A 19,132-nucleotide genomic window follows, 5' to 3' on the forward strand; every position below is an offset into this window, starting at 1 on the left:
TCTGTGCTGTAACCAGGTCTGAAGCCTGACTGGAAGGGGTCAAGATAGCTTGCTTCCTCCAAGGACTGCTGGAGCTGGAAGGCCACCACCTTCTCAACAACCTTCCCAAGAAAGGGAAGGTTGGAGACTGGGCAATAGTTATTAAGAACAGCTGGATTCAGAGATGGCTTCTTCAGGAGGGGTCTCACCACCGCCGCTTTTAACGCGGCGGGGAAGTTCCCCTCCCGAAGAGAGGCGGTAACAACCGCCTGGATCCAGCCTCGTGTCACCTCACTGCTGTTAGTAACCAGCCATGAGGGACACGGGTCCAGTACGCAGGTGGAGGGACTTACAGCCCTCATGGCCTTGTCCACATCCCCGGGGGCAACATCCTGAAACTCAACCCAGAGGTGATCTACTTCATCCTCTTGTGCCTCGGCTGGAACTGCAGAGATAGAGTCCAAGTCCGATCGAAACCGAGCAATTTTGTCCGCTAAGAATTGGGCATAATCCTCAGCTCTGCCCTGCAAGGGTTCCCCCGCTTCCCTCTTATTTAGTAGGGAGTGGGTTATCCTAAACAGGGCGGCTGGGCGGGACTCAGCGGACGCAACCAAGGTGGCTATATAAGATCTTTTCGCTGCCCTAAGTGCCCTGGTGTATTCCTTGGTGCTGGTGGTTACCATTGCTCGGTTCGATTCGGACTTATCGGACCTCAATCGGTGCTCTAGGCATCTCCTCCGGCGCTTCATCTCCCGGAGTTCCTCGGTGAACCAAGGAGGTCTCCGGGATCCGCCGCCTCAGAGGGGCCGTAGTGGCGCAATCCGGTCAAGGGCCTCCGATGCTGCCGAGTGCCAAGCAGCAACCAGAGTCTCTACCGGACTGTGGGCGAGAGTATCAGGAATGACCCCAAGCTCCGTCTGGAACCTTAACGGCTCCATAAGTCGCCTGGGGCGGAACCACCTGGTCGGTTCCTCCTCCCTACAGTGGGGGTTTGGTCTCCGGAAGTCAAGCCTCAGTAGGCAGTGGTCTGACCACGACAGGGGTATGATGTCGTTACCCCTCAGACCAAGATCACAAATCCACTGCTCCGAGAGGAATACGAGGTCGAGCATGTGACCCGCTGAATGGGTTGGGCCCCGGATTACTTGGGTCAAGCCCATGGCTGTCATGGAAGCCATGAACTCCTGCGCCCCATCAGAGTTTTCACCGAGCGATGGCAAATTAAAGTCTCCCAGGACCATCAACCTAGGGAACTCAATTGCCAGCTCGGCTACCGACTCGAGGAGCGAGGGGAGGGCTGCTGCAATGCTGTTGGGAAGCAGGTACGTTAACAGCAGACCCACTTGACCCTTGAGGTCCAACTTTATCAGCAGAGACTCACACCCGACAAGCTCCGGAGCAGGGACCCTACGAGGAGCTAACGACTCCCGGATAACAATGGCCACACCCCCACCCCTTCTCTGGGCTCTCGGCTGGTGCAGCACCTGAAATCCTTCTGGGCACAGCTCTACAAGGGGGACTCCTCCCTCTGGGCCCAGCCAGGTTTCAGTAATACATGCCAGGTCTGCCCTCTTGTCTAAAATCAAGTCCCGGACGAGAGGAGCTTTATGTACCACAGACCTGGCATTTAGCGACAGCAGCCTGAGTCCAGGGTCCTGACTACTTGCGCCATCTGGTCTCGGAGTGGGACTCATAGGGCCGGAAGGAGGGATCTCTGTAATGTAGCGAACCCTCCTTCCCCGGTAATGGCCTGCCCTAAAGTCCCCACCATATCTGCCCCTCCCTGTTACGACCGTAATACTCCGACCCTCTCCCATGTCTCTGGTCCCCTCAACCACCCCCATGGCCCCCGCATCTCCCGGCAGGTCCTCCGAATCATACATAACCATGCACTCCCCCAAACAGTCCCCATGTAAGAGTTAAAACACAGAAAATTACAACAATATAATAGTAAAAAGTGGGACATTCATTCATCTCGTACGTATCCCATGCATATCCCATACAAAGAGAGAAGAAAAAGATGAAAGAAAAGAAAGAGACTAAAATAAATTGCGCAGTTGATTAAAATTTAAGATGTGAGTTCAGATGACAGAATTGGCTCTTAGAGTTCAAGGTTGAAGTGGCTGGAGACCAATTACAGTTCAGGTGGAATATATGGGGGAGTGTCTTATAACCCCTCTCTTCTTCTGTAAATTTGTTGGTCAAAAGGTCCTGCGGGGGTTCAGTGCGAACACACAATGCTGCCATCATCTGTCCACCCGCAGCCCAGGCCCAGAGTTTTCTTTCTGGGGGTAAAACCACTCCAAGGAATTCCCAAAGGCACACCACTAAAAGTAGATAGGGTAAAGAGATGGAACAGGCGTTGTAATTGCCAGGAGACACCGTCGCTGTTCTCAAGATGGAACTTGCTTCCTCAGTACTAAATGGCCGAGGCAGCACGAGAACCACCGGAATCCCTAGAGCCAATGGGGTCGTCCAGATCTGTAAGGTCCAAGGGTGGTCTCCCCGGTTCCTCGTCCCCACTGCAGGCAGACAGAGCAGGGAGGTGGGGCAGACGATGAGGCCGCCAAAGAACGTCGCCGCTGCCACCGAGCTGAGGCTCCTCTCCTCGCCGCCGAACAGCTGATACGGGCGAAACAACACGGAGGCCGCTGGAGCCGCCAGAGTCCACGCGGTCCGCGGTCGCAATGTCCGGACGGCCTGGAGACGGTCCTGGGGGTGGTCCCACGGTCGCAGGGTGCTCCCGTCGCGGGCAGGCAAAGCTGGGAGGTGAAATAGGCGACGAAGCCGCCGAAGAACGCCGCCGCCGGTTCCAGGCTGAGATTCCCCTCCTCGCTGCCGAGCGGCCAAACCAGCATGGAAGCCGCTGAAGGCGCTGGAGCCCTTGCGGTCCGGGGTTATCCCCAAAGTGGTAACCCCTACCGCTGGCTGATCTTTTCGGGCTCCCTGGATCTCAAGCCTCCCGGACGGGCCTCTCATATTAAGTTTAAAGTTGTTGCTCGCGGTTTTTTTCGGCATTTTCGTCGGGTAATTCACAGCGAACGGAGCCTCGCAACCATCTTGATCTCGCACATGCTGTAAGGGTCCTTATTTATAATCTACATATCTACAGCTATTGTTCAGCTGGCAATAGAGCCATCCCCAATTTGACTGGCTGGGATTATAGGTAATCCTTGGGTATGATGTCCATTTGGACCAGAGTTTCTATTACCGACCAATGTGGTCATACAGCAGAAAGCCATGTGACTGTATCACTTAGTAACAGCAACTCAAGCAGTCCTGATTGCTTTTGCTAAACACAACAGGCATGTGGGCTGTTAAAAGGAGATCTCACATGATTGTGACTTGTGACTTTCTGCTGGCTATCCTGTTTGTGGGAAGCTGGCAGAGAACATCAGAAATCAAGATCACATGATAGTGGCTGCAGCAACAGTGGCTGCAGTGGCTACAGCAATCATGAGATGGATGCCAAGCACCTAAATTATGGTCACATAAATGCAGGGATGCTATGACGGTGAAGCCATGAGGACCTGTCATAAGTATTATTGGTTCCATATCCATCATAAATGCATGCTGAACACACGGCTGTAAACCAAGGATTACCTGTGTTACACTCTGAACCTATGGGGAAAGCATGGGGAAAAAACCATTTGACCCTTTCTCCCACAATACCATGACTGTGTTTTAACAAGGACATCGAGAAACTGGAAAGAATGATGGATTTTTGCTTTTCTTCATATCTGACCACTAAGAATTGCACATATTTCAAAATTTAGGTGCCACATGGTAAAAAGTGGTTGATGCCTTGTTCAATTTGCATATATTAAAATAATGGAATATATGATGTTTTAAATTAGCATTCCCACCATTAACTGTTCTCACATCTTAAGGCATGACTTGTAAAAGCAAATGGGAGATGGTTAATATAGAATTCATTATTTCCTTGAGTTTCTCTCTTTGTTTTTCCCTTTATCTTTATCTTTCTTTTTCACCAATTCCCAATAGTTCTTCAGTGTTTAGTGACTTTCAGCATACACCATCTTTTTTGTGGGGGGGCGGGGGGGGGAGGGTCTACTTCTATAAGAATAACTTTTTCCAAACATGGCAATACTTTCTTTTTGTTGTTGTTTCTCAGAACATTAGTTTGCTATTAATATATAAAGGATAAAAGGACAGGAGAGATATTAACAGTTTTTATGCATTTTCACTTTTTGTATTATATATTCTGTTTTGGGCTCATCATTCAATGTTTTAGCTTATTATATGACTCATTCTAATACAGTGTTATATGCCCTATTTGACACAACAATGTTTAGCCTGTACTGTTATATGCCCTATTTGACCCAAATTGAATATCTGTTAGTCATTGTGTCATGCCATGAAGCAAGGCATGAATAGAAGAGCAGGCTCCCCACACTCTTAGATAAATAAGGGGTTACAAAAACCTTAAATATATCATTACAAGTTCAATTCTGATCTCACTTACAATGTAAATGTAAGTTAAATATAACTTCAAACTGTGAAACCAACTTAATATCAGAAAGAGATGGAACTATTTTCACAAATTGCGCTAAGGCACAATGTACTTTGATTTTGGTTTAGAGTGATATGTGAACTCAGCCTTGTGGCTTTTAAACATAGTTTATCATGACCCATGACCCTGAGGCCACATTCAAGGCCCTATATGGTCCTCAGCTATGTTTTTGTAATTCTACAGTTTTCTTTAATTATTATTATTGAACATTGGAAATGAAATTTCCCAGCATTTTGAGGAAGGAAACACATAGAAAGCAGTAGTATAAGCCTAAAATAGAGTTAAGGGGAAATTAAAAAAACCCATCTCCCAAAATCACTTCAAAGGTTCAGAGGGGAAAGAGTTTACAGAAAATCAAGACCCTGTTTATGGTATTACCCCATATACTGTGGTCCTTCACTCCCAAGATGCTCCCCATCACCAAAATATTCACTCTTATACGTGCACTAATTTCCTATAGCTTCTTCAACAAAGTATGGTCAAAATAAACAGAAGCCAAGTAATTACTATTCAGGGTTGTGGATACAATAGCATGTTTACTGGCTTTGCTTCATCCAAATCCCATCCTGTCATCCAAGACATGTTAAGCAACAAAATCTGAACTAGAACAATCAATAAATCTCTATGGTTTGACCAAAATATTCCATGGGATTGCAGGGACAACAAGACTTTAGCTGTGTTCTCTGATGACAATGTCAATGAAATGCTGAAATTCCTAACAGTACCGTTGAGGAAGTGGATTTCTCAAGGGATTAATTATTAATTTTGTGTCCAGGCTTTTAACCCTGAACTTTGGACAATTCAAGGAACAACCATCTTACCATGGATATTGCAATGTGGTTCTTTTTTTCTGGGATGCTTTAAAGCTCAGGATGAATATAATAAACATTAACTTAGGTGCCTGATGAAAAATTGTTTATTAGTGAAGAGAGATACATTTGGAAAAAGTATTGGAGTGAGAAGTGCTGATGTTTGCAACCAATAATTTTATTGTTCATCTCACATCATTATTTAGTGGACAAGAATTGTTGATATCTCCCTTAGTTCTGCTGTAGTAATTTTTTGAAATACCTTCCTTTACTTTACTATGGGATAAATATGACATTCAATATTTTAAATAACATTATTCTATATGCAGTATCTCTAAAATGTTGGAGGTATTAGAAATATATTTAACAGAGATTTTCCCTTGAAAATGAAGTGGAAGCTGGCAGAAGGAACAATGTGTTAACAAAATAAAATATTTCTTATTAGCCTTATAAAGCTGAGGTTGTTCTCAGTTATATTCATGGGAGAAAATTAAAAAGCATAAAACCCAAGACAAAAATGCAAAATGGCACTACATTCCTAAAAGCTGGCACTCTGCTAGGGTATTCTGATTGTTATTTAACTTGTCAGTGTGGTTATTATACACCATTGTTATTTAAATAAAAACAGAACATATATTTTCATCTCAATAAAATATTATGGATAATTAGATTCCTACTGATACCATAAGAGTTAAAGGCAAAATGAACTCACCTGATTTTAATGGAACAAGAGTTGTTTATATTTCTCTATTATGCACTGTAATATTTAAACTTATGGAATAATTAGCATTTTTGAAAAAATGCACATTAATAAATTTTCTAGTATTTTTACCTAAGATAATTTATTTGAAATACCACCTTGACAAGAAATTTCCCTGGAGAAAATGAATGAATATTTAAAGAAGCAAAATTTACCAAAAATTACAGAGAAACAAAGAGATTATGAATGGGCCTATAAAAATAAGGAATGTTTGTGAAACTATTTTTTTTAAAAGACTAAAGCATGCAAAGTGCCTGAACGACATGCTTTACTGGCTTATTACAAATGTTTTGAAGATAAACTCTTACAATCTTACAAAATACAATTCTATTTCACAGAGTGGAAAGATGCTGGAGATCTGGAAAGAGCTAATATTGCATTAATACCTAATGTGGGACATTTGACTTTAGCAAGGTACTATTTGCCAATGTCATTATTGAATAATGACTATAAATTGTTTACAATGATTTTGGCTGAGAGATTGAAAATATTTTTGCAAGAATTTATTCATGAAGATCAGTGTGGGGTTTTGCCTAAAAGAAAATTAAAGAATATTATTAGAAAAGTGTTGAGCACTTTGGAATATTTGGAGCAACATAATGAAAAACAAGCTACATTGATTTTCTTAGATGCAGAGAAGGCCTCTATTAATCTGAGAATTTGAGAATTGCAGGAGTAATTCTCAAAAGAGAACTTTATAAATTAAGGGCATTTGCTAATGATTTGATGTTGTTCTTGGAAAATCTATTAAAGGGAATGGAAATTTTAAAGGGAAAATTAAAATATGTGTATCACGGTAGGTTTTAAGTTTCATAACCAGAAGTTGAAGACTTTAACAAAAAATATGAAAATAGGATCAAACAAAACTGATGAAGAGAACTGGTTTTAAGATTGAGGAAAAGTAAAGTATTTGTGTAGTAATATGACAAATATGAACTGGATTTGAAATTGGAAACAGAAGAAGAGCAAAGAATGTATAATAGTGGGCTAAAAACTATGGTTATTATGTACAAATGGATCAATGAGAAAATACATGGTTGCAAGGATTAAAATTTATATTCTGTTATAATCTTAAGAACATTTTTTATAAATTGATATACCATTGGTATGTGATACCTGAAAAGTTACCTAAATGTATAAAGGTACTTCAAATTTATGTTGGATATATGAAAAACAAGAAGGGCCATTTTATTATGCTTCATGGGTGTGTAAAAAAACTAGAAAAATTTGGACTCAACTACATACAGTGATTCAGATTAACATTCAGTTGAAAGCACAACTTTTCCTCCTGGGACTGATGGATACACAGTTAGGAAAGAGCCATGGAACACTGTTTTTATAATATGATAACTGCAGCAAGATTATTGTATGCACAAAGATGGAAAGATTTGGCAGGAGCTACCATGAAGGAACAATTGGTAAAAACAACAAAACTTGCAGAAATGGTTAAATTGTCTTGTTTAATTGGAGAAAAGGCAGTTTCTACATTTATTGGTCACTTCCAATGGACTTTTGAAAGGAAAAAGGAAACAAATGAACTTGTGATTTATGGTTTTGATGATTAAACAGGTTAGATTATAAGAAAGAAGAGAGTCATGATATAACTTTAGAGAGAGAAGTTAAAATATAATTCTACCTATAACTGCTGTGAAGAAGATCGGAATCAATTTCTTTATATCTTTCTTTTTTATATCTTGCAGTTACTTGTATTTTTCATGAGTAAGTGAAGTAGGAAAAATTGGAAATAACTGAAGTAATTACTTTTTCTTTTCAAAGAGCTGTTCAGTGAAGTACCTTCTTAGGAACTGAATCTTTCTCCTAATTAAGGTGACTATCAAGCACTGTAGTAAAGTGATTAAAATGTCAGCCTAGGACTATAAACCTTGGTTCATTTTCCCAGTCTGAACATATTTCTTAACAGGAAGACAGTCCTACAGTATACTCACGAGCATCTACCATGGTATTCCAGTTATCTGGCTGTGCCATGCCCTGATGCTTTTAAGAATATGCTGATGTCCATAGGCAGCTTCAACCCATCCAGGCTCTTAGCCTACAAAAGTATGGGTGTCTAGAAGAAAAAGAGACTAAGACAATGGACAGTTGAGGAAGCAGAAAGCAATGTCTGAAAATGTACAAATATTACAGTCAAGCAATGGATTATTAATCAATTGCCAGGACCTCAAGCTATGGTAAACACTCCATTGTGGTGTGATTCCTGTCTGGAATTTAGTTTAGAGCTTTGCCTGGAACTTAACAGAAGAGGAGCAATTCCATACTGAGACAGCAACAAAGATTGGATGCCATTATGCAAATTGTAACAATTTTATTTATTTTAAAGATTGAGCCAGAAAAGAAGATTTTTTTATTAATATAGTAATACATCTGTTGTTACACCGTGTTTTGGCTTCAATTATTCTATCTTTGCCTAACCTATGGGATTGTTTTAGGGCGGAACTGTAAGACAAGACAAAGAACTATGCTGTATCATGTTATGCTCCTTAAAGAAAGAATGGAATAAACCTCTATTAGGTAAATGAATAATATCTTATATTGTTACTATCAGTTAAGGTTTTACACATAATTATGAATATTATAATGTAATCACTTTTATGTCTATTTTATTGTTATAATTTGGGGCAGTAGTGGTGATAATATTACTTCTGGCTATAAAGTCAAAATTCTAAATTTATCAAGAACATACTGAATTCAGAATAATCTCTAAGTTTTGTATCCTTAAAGTGAGCATAAATTCACACCAATTTATTATTTTACTTTTGTATCTTTTTTAAAAGTAGAAGCTAGGGAGGATATTATTTCATATGAAAATACAGCATAGGGAGAGGAAGTTTTTAACCCTCTGTCCCTCTAATTTCAACAATAAGAGCCTCTCATAAACTAAGCTGTTGTTGCCATAGCATTTTTTTTTCTCCTGAAACAAACAAATTGGTGGAAGGATAACTTGGATTGGGGAATAAAGATTTCCCATTCTATGCTTTGGCGCCAATTCCAATTGTCCTCCTGTAGCTTTAGGTAGATAGATCTAGATTCTGACACGCTTTTTCCACTAGCAAAATGTGGATGAAGGTGCTCTTTTTGCAGACAAACCTGTCATTATTAGAGACTTTGAGACAAATAAAATAAAGCCTATAAAAATATTTCTGGAAAGAGCCAGATTGATGAAATGATTAAAGCACCAGGCTAGAAACCAGAAGACTGCGAGTTCTAATTTCCCCCTAAATTTAAAACCAGATGTGTGACCTTGGACCAATCACTCGTTCTCATCTGGAGAAAGAAGGTAGTGGCAAGCCATTTCCAAAGAATATGCCAAGAAGATAACCCTAATCCAGGCAATCACTAAAAGTCAACACTGAATCAAACCCACCAAATAGTAAAAACAAATAAACTCAAACCATTTTTGAGAGTCAGTATGCTGTAGTGGTTACAGTTCAGGTCCATCCTCAGCCATGGAAACTCAGTGAGTGTCTTTGGGCCAGTTTTGTTTCTTAATCCCACCTATTTTACTTACTTGTAGTTGTGAGAAAGAGATAAGGAAGAAGTCCTATAAACCTCACTGAACTCTTGGAGAAAAAGGTTGGAATATTAGCCTAACAAATGATAATAATTGCATGCCTCTACAGCGAAACCTCATAAATACTTAATATTCCTTTCCAATTACTGCCCTCAATCCAAAAACATTGTTCATGCAGAGAAATTCTTTTTATTTTAACAGCATCTTGCTCACTGGGTTGTACATCGAATTGTATCTGATTAAATGCCGAAAGCAAAGTCCCTGAAAAACTAAATGTATCAAATAAGTCCTTCAAAATGCAGGACATCTTGCAGATCTAAGACAGACAGGAAATTTAAAAACGGCTTCTGGTAGATATCAAAACTCACAATACATTTTCTTGTGGTTGGGTTTTGGGGTTTTTTTATGGGGGGAAATTGTCCTTGTAATGCTCAGCCACTCTCATATTCTGGGAAACATGAAGACAAAAGAAGTGGAAGAAAACAGAACACAAAAGGATGTATATCAACACAGGGATGAATATTCATAGGGATTCCTCTAACTTTGTGTGACTGATGACAAAGAGCCCTTTCTTATTGGAGCTCTCAAACAAAAAGTTAGCTTTGCCTAATTTTAAGTTAGAAGGCAATTAAAGAGAGGAATTTAATTTTGTGATACTGTGGGCAAACCTAAGTGCACAGTTACAAAAGCAGAGAAGGGTTTGTTTTATTTTTATTATTTCTGAAATCTATATGAATATATTGTGCTATGTATACATATGTGTATGGCAGCTTTCCTCAAGCTTCTGGGAGGTCGAAAACTGCTTCCCCTGGGCTCCGGAGACCCTCCAATGGCTGGAAACAAGCCCGTTTTGAGACTTCCAACTTCCAGTAGCTCCATTTTTCGCACTCTCCAGGCTCCGAAGGCTTTTGTCGAGCCTCCGGGAGGGCAAAAATTGCTTCCTCCGTGCTCCGGAGGCTGGATACCTAGTCTGTTTCCAGACTTCCAGAACCTCCACCCAGCCTGTTCATCATGCCAGAAAGTGCAGGGCCCATGTGGAGCCTCTTTTTCTCCAACCTTTTACCCCCCTCCTCGAGGCTCCACATGGGCCCTGCACTTATCTGGCATGATGAACAGGCTGGGTGGAGACTTCTGGGAGAGGCATGGCAGGAGGGGCATGGCCAGTCAGGAGTGACATTTCGGGGTTCGCCAGTTGGGGTTATCAACAGATTTGTTTTGCCTGTAGGATTGTTATTCAAAACAAGTGAAAGTGTGGCATATATTTGCTTTGGACAAATAGGCAATCCAGGTAGCATTAATTACTGTAGAGTTCTAAACTATTGGAATTGGGAGTACCTTCCAATAAAATAGCTAGAATATGTCCCCATTATTCTATAGGAATAAGCAAACTGAAGGGAGGGGATGAGTCCTTGGGATATTTTATTGGTGAAGATTTCAGGTTCTCTTTTTCTTTTAAGCCAAGAGAGGAGATAATCTGGAATCAGGGGTGGATTTCAAAAGTTTTTAGTACTGGTGGGAATGGCTAGGTGGAGAGCATGTGACTGAGTGAGCATGGCCAACTTGATGTCACTCACACACACTGAGTCACATGACCCCACATCAAGCCACACCCCCTGAAACACTGGCAAAAATTTTGACAAGTGGAGGGGGAGGCACCAGGTTGGGGCTCTTCGCTGTCTCCCGGATGGCGCTGGGGGCAAGCTAAGCAGCCTGCTCTTGAAGTGGAAGCTGTGGCCAATGGGCTTGGCCATGGGCTCTCACTTCATCTGCCTGGGACACTACATTTGCTCCGTCTGCTCGGGAGACGGAACCCAAGGAAGAAGGGAATGGCTGTTCAGGCAGTCTTGGGGCTCCCGGAGTGGCCCATGTGTGCAGGGTGCTCTGCTGCCTCAGGGCTCACAATCACTGCGTCTTCCTCCAGTTTGGGCGCAGCCAGAGCCAGCCAAGCACCTTGTGCACAAGGGCTGCTCCAGGAGCCCTGAGACTTCACAATCACTGCCTCCTCCAGCTCGGGTGCCCTGTGCAGATGGGCTGTTCCGGTTGCCCTGAGGCTTCACAATCACTGCCTCCTCCAGCTCAGTCACAGCCGGAACCAGCCAAGTGCCCTGAGCACATGGGCTGCTTCAGGAGCACTGAGGCTTTGCAATTACTGCCTCATCCTTTACTTTTAAAATCAATTTTAATTCCTGGAATTAAGGATTAAAGTACAGAATTTTGCAAATTGGGATAAGAACCCTCCAGCCCTTCTATATTAGTGAGTTCATTAAGATGGAGATTTTTTGAAGCTTTTGAATCTCTTTTTCATAGAGTGTTTCATGAGAAACTAAATGTTTATTAGATAAGTCAGTAACAGGATCCCACATCTGCTAGTTTGGCTTCTTTCTTTCTCAGCCTCAGTGTAATTTCTTACAATGGGATAGAAATGATGGTATCCTTTATGGTGTTCAGCCAATTCCCTCATTTGCAGCCATCATCAGGGCCCTAAGGGATTCTACGTAGCTGTTGCAAGCCATTCATTTTGTGCAAAACTCCCAACTGCCATTGCTTTGAGTTAATGTTGTTTGAGGAAAGAACAATTATTGGGAGATGTGGAATGGAAGAGAGGCTGCCTAATGCTTGTTCTATTACTTTTCAACTTTTCAATATGGGTGCCTGTTAGTAGCCAAACAACACCCAGTAATGATGTCCTTGCTCAAATGATGTGAATCATATTATATTTGTCAGTATCACAGTGATGCACATTATATTGCTTGTGTCATTTGTACAATGTCTCCAGAGATGTTCAAACTCTTAAAGGGAAAAAAACTTTCCATTGCAAATATAACTGAAACATAATGAGAGAATATTAGAGAAAACTGTCGGGCAAGAAAAGGATTAGAATTAACTGGAATATTGGACACTTATTGTTCCTTTCCAAAAGTATTTTTCCAAACAGGAGCATTTGACATTTTAATATATATAATTACATATCATATACGTTGGCTGTAATATGAATTTTGGACAAGGTTTTCTCACAATCCTATAAAAACCACTTAATTCAAAGTTAATTTGCTTCATCAGACTTATTTCCAGATAAGTGTTTATGGGATTACCATCTAGATATGAATTTGGGAATAGCTTTCATCATTGCTCCTGTTCTATTATTAGCCTTTCTGAAATAGGCTCTAGAAATCCAATTACTTATTGTACTTCATTACAAAGAATACAATTCTGTTTTATTTTATTTATATCTGATTCTGAAAACCTGGGGTTTCTATGTCTCATTGTTATATACAATGCATTCTTTCTATAAATTAATTCTTATTGATTATCTCAGATTGTGTTAGAGAAGCCAGTATTGATAGTATTTTATAACCCCCTTCCTCAACTTATTTCATGAATCTCTATTTAAATGCTCTGTCACACAAATTAATTATCTCTGGAAGTGCATTCTATCATCCCTGACTGCTCTATATTAGTGTTCTTCTGCAATTTCTGTCAAACACAATTTCCCTAGATATTCAGAAAGCTAGATGCCCTGATGTTTTCCATCTAGATTTTTTATGACTTTGTTAAATCAGAAATGTAGTATTGTAGTATGAAATATAGGGGTTCTTCCCTCTCCAGATAAGATTTTTCAAACTGTGCATATGCATACATATAGACAGGAAATTACCTCACACTGAGAAGTGTATGGTTCTTAACCTCATCCTTAGGAGAGCAGTTAAGATTTGATTCTTCCAACAGGCTTTGGAGACTTTACCTCATGCTTCACGTTTTGTTTTTGCTTCACAAATAAGCTCAAAGGGAAGATTTGATGGACCACTACGTGTTTTTCTGCCATCAGTTCTGTGTTTCTATATTTGAATTTTTTACCTGAATTTTCATCTTAATCAATGACATTAGGGAATTTACTATGAATTACCTCCTTATATTATTTTAGTAAACTATCCAGTATTTTTTTTTAATCATTTAGAGCAAGCCTGTTAAACTTGCAGCTCATGGGCTGGATACCTCATACACAGGCCACACCCACCCGGGTTCTGCAAAGGCAAAAAACATAGCAATCTGTCATGATCTGGCCCATGACCCAATCGAGTTTGTCACCTGCGATTTAGAAGTATATAAACATTGGGAAGTAAAATGAATGAAGGAATGAATCATTAATCAATAAGCAAATACATAAATAAATGCGGTAAAAGAAGGCAAATTAAAATTTCCTAGAGAAGTCAGCCTTATTTGAACAGACCTTTAAGATGATGTCCTCTCTATATATCAAACTTTGAATACTGTCATTGCAAGCCAACACTACCAAAGATTTAAGAGGGGAGAAAGTGATAGATTTTTCTTATTTCTAGTGGATATTGTTTGGATATTGTTTGGCTTTTATGATGGTAGAAGAGATTCTAGTGTATTTTTTTTTGCAATTGATTAGAGACAGATGCCATAGATGGGTGGAGAGCCAATATAATATCATATAGCAGTTAAGATGACCATTAAGAGGAGGAAGATAGTAATTCAATAAGAAGACCAATCAGCATCATGCTATAGTAGTTGGATGGATAAGCCCCATTTCTCAAGCTGAAGCTGAGACAAAAGTTCTGCAGTCTCAACATTTGGCTCTTGAGCTAAAATTAGAAGGGCTGCAGTAGAGAGCTGTTGCAAGTTTCCAGCCCTTAACATCCCACCTTTACTTCCACCATGTCTAATATTACTGTGATCTTCCCCTCTATATTATCCTCCACCTAAAGCAGCCCTCTTCCTATTCATACTACTTTTGGGACACCCAATTAACATAATTATCTACAGTCAGGGAATTTAAAATCAACAACAGTCATTCATTTCCTAATCTCTACCTAAATCTTTAATTAGAATCAATAGTATACAACACTATTCTCTCCACCCCAATAATTTAACTCAATTTTCAGCTGGGCCAAAAGACTCATAGCTTCTACCCCCTCTCATTTGGGAGGGGCAGCTGCCCACATCCAAGACCTTTTAGGGACCCAATAGAAGACTTTCAGATGCCAAACCCTTTCTCAATTATTTGAGTTATATCTACCTAGGTGCCCCAGAGTTCAGAAAAACCAGTTTTGAGCCAAATTGTTTCCATCTTCAACTTCAGCATTCCATTCTTGTTTTGGTTTGAATGACTCTGAAGAGAATAATCAGCAGATAGATTAACTGCTTGCTGCCTTTTCATTTAGTCTCCCACTAACTTTGTACTGATTTCCAACCTAGTCCAGAGGAGTTGCAGTGTCCCTGGTGCTATCCAGGGTAATGTCTGTTAGTAGGCATTGTTGTATTACTTCTGCAAGATCAAAAAGTGTCAGTTTCTCAGAATCAAATAGTCAGTTCAAGTGACTTCAGTGGGTCAATGCACTATAGATACTCCATGCTCGTGTTCCATTCTTCCACATTGCTACAACGATTGCAAGATTTTTTTTCTCCATTTTCTAGCAAAGCTTTGTTCTCCATTCCAGTCACTTCAACTCATAATCCCCACTCCCAACAAAACTAATTATGAGCCCCAATATATCCACATCTAGCTTTTAGTAATAAAATAAACACAAGCTAATAACTTAAAAATTCTAATCAGCACTTTACTTGCTCACCTAAAACAGTTCCCTCTCCACCAATTTGTATTTCTTTCTATAAAGTCACTTAAACTAATTTATGTTAGAATCTAAGCTGTAATGTCTGGAATATCTGTTTGATTGAAGAGTAACTGAATGGTCTAGCTCTCTCATTAACATATAAACTGAGTCCATAAATCTCCCTAAGCTACAATTTTTTTTAAAATTGAATAGGTCATAATTGCCTTACAACCTAAGCCAGAAATCATGGTTTATGTACTACAATGGTTCACACACTCATTAAACCAAAATCAAATTCAGACATAACATTATGATTTGGCACAAGCAGGAATAAAAGAACATACCTTATAAGATTATCACTTTATTCATCAGAAGTGTTTATAAGGCAGATCTTGAATACTAATTTGCTATCTCTTTTCTTTAAGATATGAGAGTTTGCAAACCTACTACTATGAGATATGGGATATGCAGTGGGGATAGTTAACAGCTGGTATAATTAACTGGACACAAGCTGATTTGGACATTTTGGACCGAAAAACCAGGAAACTAATGACAATGCACTACAGTTTACATCCACATGGTGATACTGATAGATTATATCTGCTCCGAAAATCAGGTGGCAGAGGATTATTATAAGTGAAGCAAACAGTTGAAGAAGAAAAACATGCACTGGCTGATTATTTAAAAGAAAGTCAAGAACATCTATTAATCGAAGTAAAGAACAAAAATCTACTGAAGGACCAACAGATGAAACAAGAATACAGAAAAGATGTGATAAAATCAAGAATGGAGAGTTGGCAGAACAAAGCACTGCATGGCCAATTTCTGGGAAAAATAAAAGATATAAGTGGACAGTGAACAAATTTGGTTATGGTTAACAACAGGTACATTAAAGAAAGAAACAGAGTCACTACGTCCTGGCTGCGCAAGAACAAGCTATCCGCACAAATGCCATTAGGGCCAAAATTGAAAAATCCTCTGATGATACCAAATGCAGACTTTGCAAAGAAGCTGATGAAACTGTTGATCACATACTCAGGTGCTGTAAAAAAAATCACGCAGACTGATTATAAATTGCGGCACAATTCAGTAGCACAAATGATCCATTGGAATTTGTGCAAAAATTATAATATTAAAACAACAACAAACTGGTGGGAACATAAGCCTGAAAAAGTCACCGAAAATCAGATGGTCAAGATCTTATGGGATTTTCGTACACAAACGGACAAAATACTGGCGCATAATACACCAGACATCACACTGGTTGAGAAAAATAAGGTTACAATCATAGACATTGCAATACCAGGTGATAGCAGGATCGACGAGAAGGAATATGAAAAAATCACGAAATACCAGGACTTAAAAATCGAAATTCAACGATTATGGCACAAACCAGCAATGGTAATCCCAGTGGTAATTGGCACAATGGGTGCTATTCCAAAAGCACTGGAATTACATTTAAAACAGTTAAAAATTGACAAAATCACCATCAGTCAAATGCAAAAAGCCGCACTGCTTGGCTCTGCAGGCATATTACGAAAATGCATTATGACGTCCTAGGCCCCTGGGTGGGGCCCGACTAGTAATCAATGCCAAATCCGGCGAAACAACTGGCCGCTGTGATACAATTCTGTTGTTGCGAATAATAACAATATGGTGAGGTTCAAACTGCCAAATTGCAGTCCACTGGCAGTCAGCAGGAAATAGCCTGCAGTACTGCATTCTAACCATTGTGCCATCATGGCTCATATAGTAATGTAAATGTAGTCATTTATTTATTCGCTGTCCTAGACTAAAAGCATATTTTGCAACCAAATAAATACAATATCATTACTCAGGATGTTAAAAGAGCTACAGAGCAGTACTAACTTAGGCAACCTTTCGTTTTTTGATGCTCTGGCTGCAGATTGTCCAGTTGTGCTGCCCTTTCTCTGATAGAACAGCTTTCATTAATGCAACAAGCTAATTACTGGATTAATATTATGCTAAATCATGATTTTCTTTAACCAGAGCTTTTGTGTTTTAAAAACCCAATTGTATTCTGTTGTATTCTATTAAGCTATAAATCATGGTTGATATACCAACATGGCTGGATCAGAGGTGGGTTGCTGCTGGTTTGGCTTCGATTGGGTGAACCGGTAGTAGCAGCAGTGGGAGGCTCCGCCCACTCACCCAGACGCTTCTGCACATGCGTGCCTGAACCAGTAGTAAAAAAATTGGCACTAATGTTAAATCAAGTAATTAAGATTATGTTATGGCTAGAAGATCATAAAATAGGACTCATAGAAACTGGGGCTCTAATTTTTTTGCCAAATTGTGTCTGTAGTGCTATAAATTATTATTATTGGGGTGTGTGTGTGTGTGTGTGTGTGTGTATGCCTTTGACTCAGTGGTGGGTTTCAAAAATGGTTCGAACCTACTCTGTGGATGTGGCCTACTTTGTAGTAGTGGCTTGCCACCCATGTGACTGGATGGGAGTGGCTTGCCACCCATGTGACCAGATATGAAATTATGAATTAGTACTTAGGACGGTCCAAGTAGCTATTCAGAAACTCTGGCATTGAAGCATGCAAGTCTTAAAGCTGTCAAGTTACAAGATCCTTGCACCCCTAACCCTTTAGAAAAAAAACTAGGGGTCTTCAAACCTGACAGCTTTAAGACTTATGGACTTCAACTCCCAGAATTCCTCTTCCAGTCATGTTGGCTCAGGAGCTCTGGCATTGAAGCATGAAAGTCTTAAAGCTGTCAAGTTACAAGATCCTTGCACCCCTAACCCTTTAGCAGTGGTGGGTTTCAAAAATTTTTGGAACCTCTTCTGTAGGTGTGGCCTGCTTTCCGGGTCCACTGGTGGAACCTCTTCTAACCGGTCCGGTAGATTTGACGAACCGGTTCTACCTAATAGTTGCGAACTGGTAGGAAGCCACCTCTGCTTTGACTCCAGGTGACTGCCTGGACAAGTCACTGCAGAGTTCTTGGCAAGATTTTTACAAGTGCTTTGCCATTGCCTCCCTTCAAGTGCTGAGAGAGTGCAACTGGCCCAAGATCATCCAGCTGGCCTAAGATGAGACTACAACTCAGTTTCCTAATTTCTAACCTGGTTCCTTAACCGCTACACCAAACTGACTTTCCTAAACAGCAAAGTTAAAAAGTGGCTGAATCTTGCACATACTTTCATAAGATTATTGGAATTACTTGCAGAATTTTTTAGAAGTCATTTAAGGGGTCATTTAAGGCTTGAAAGGTTAATAATTCTCCTGATTTGGAAAATGTGTGTACCAGGCTAAGTGAATGCGTGTTTTTTATTTTTGTTTTAAATTGATCGGCAATGTAAATATGGTAGTTCCTCTTTCCATGAAGATGCATTGTTCTCTCTCTACCACTAGATGTCCTAAAAGCTCTTTGACTCTGTGATGTTCTGATGCTGCATTCTGTTGCTTGACACAAAGGCCCTGCTGTGTGTGAAAGGATCCTGGCTGCTGGGGCTTAGTTTCAGGATTATAACTAATATTTATTGTATGGATGTATTCAATTTCAAAAGCTGAAAGGAAAGTGCTATGATAATAGGGAACTTACCAATTATGGGAGATCCGCATCAAAGGAGGGAAATATAGATGCTCAGGGCCATGCAGATAGCAGTAACAAAATTAATATTACAAAGATGAAAAGTGTATGATTATTTGGAATGATAGACAGGTTTCATAATATCAATGAGAGGCTTATCAAATTCACGAAAATGTTCTTCAGGCTGCAAAATGACTAGAAGCTAGTCAACGTTTGGAGAAGTGGGTTCTGGTTCTGGGGCATGTAGTAATAGCACTTAGACTTATATACCACTTCACAGTGCTTTACAGCCCTCTCTACGCAGTTTACAGAATCCCCAACAATCTGGGCCCTCATTTTACCCACCTCGGAAGGATGTAAGGCTGAGTCAACCTTGAGCCTGGT

Source organism: Thamnophis elegans, chromosome 4 (assembly GCF_009769535.1).
Source record: "Thamnophis elegans isolate rThaEle1 chromosome 4, rThaEle1.pri, whole genome shotgun sequence".
NCBI classification, from domain to species: Eukaryota; Metazoa; Chordata; class Lepidosauria; order Squamata; family Colubridae; genus Thamnophis; species Thamnophis elegans.